The sequence below is a fragment of the Austrofundulus limnaeus genome, unplaced genomic scaffold (genome assembly GCF_001266775.1).
Source record: "Austrofundulus limnaeus strain Quisiro unplaced genomic scaffold, Austrofundulus_limnaeus-1.0 Scaffold288, whole genome shotgun sequence".
Classification (NCBI taxonomy): domain Eukaryota; kingdom Metazoa; phylum Chordata; class Actinopteri; order Cyprinodontiformes; family Rivulidae; genus Austrofundulus; species Austrofundulus limnaeus.
Window position 1 is genome coordinate 385,909 of NW_013952690.1, and position 665 is coordinate 386,573.

The 665-nt window shown below is 42.4% G+C and overlaps 1 long non-coding RNA gene across 1 annotated transcript; it reads left to right on the top strand.

Moving 5' to 3' along the window:
• The first annotated feature begins 6 nt into the window (after positions 1 to 6).
• LOC106526688 (uncharacterized) lies at positions 7 to 380 on the top strand. The gene is made up of 2 exons (XR_001311290.1): positions 7 to 234; positions 303 to 380. It is a non-coding gene; the product is annotated as an uncharacterized LOC106526688 (long non-coding RNA).
• The last annotated feature ends 285 nt before the right edge of the window (positions 381 to 665 follow it).

The window sequence follows — 665 nt, forward strand, 5'->3', positions numbered from 1 at the left end:
CGGCACGACGCTCCTTTGGATTACACGGCTCTCGATCTCGGCACTGTCCTTTGACCAACGGCTCAAGTCTGTCCCACATCGTCAGGTGAAAATTCTGGTTTTGATTCTTGCTCTCCCTCGGATTCTGTCTTCACCTCACGGACCAATTAACCCAGCAACGCACAGCAGCGACGACGTCACTCAGCTTCGGACTGTCAACAGCGCTTCTGTATGGAACACTCTTACGAACACCAGGTCAGTGGTTTTATTTTTCTCATTCGAATTAAACCCTGACCTTGATAACAGTTGTTCCCTGTGTCCAGAGCTACCAGTCCCTCCTGACGTCCAGATCCAGAACCTCACCACTACCTTGTACTTTCAAAATAAAACCTGTAAAACTGTTTTTGAGTTTGGTATTTTATCAGAGTTCAAAAACCCAGTCATATCAAAAATTCCAACATTTAAAACATGTCTTCAATCTTGAGCATCCATAACACTGAATTTATTTTAAATGAAGCTAGCATTCCATAAAGAAATGCATACGTTTGCCTCCTCTCATGCAAGAGGTTTAAATAAAGATATTGTGAGGTCTGTTAGTTTTCAAAGCTCAGGATGACTCTCGGGTACCACATCGTTTCAGTCAAAAAAAAGACAGTAAATGTGGGTGTTTTATGTTGGTAGGTTTT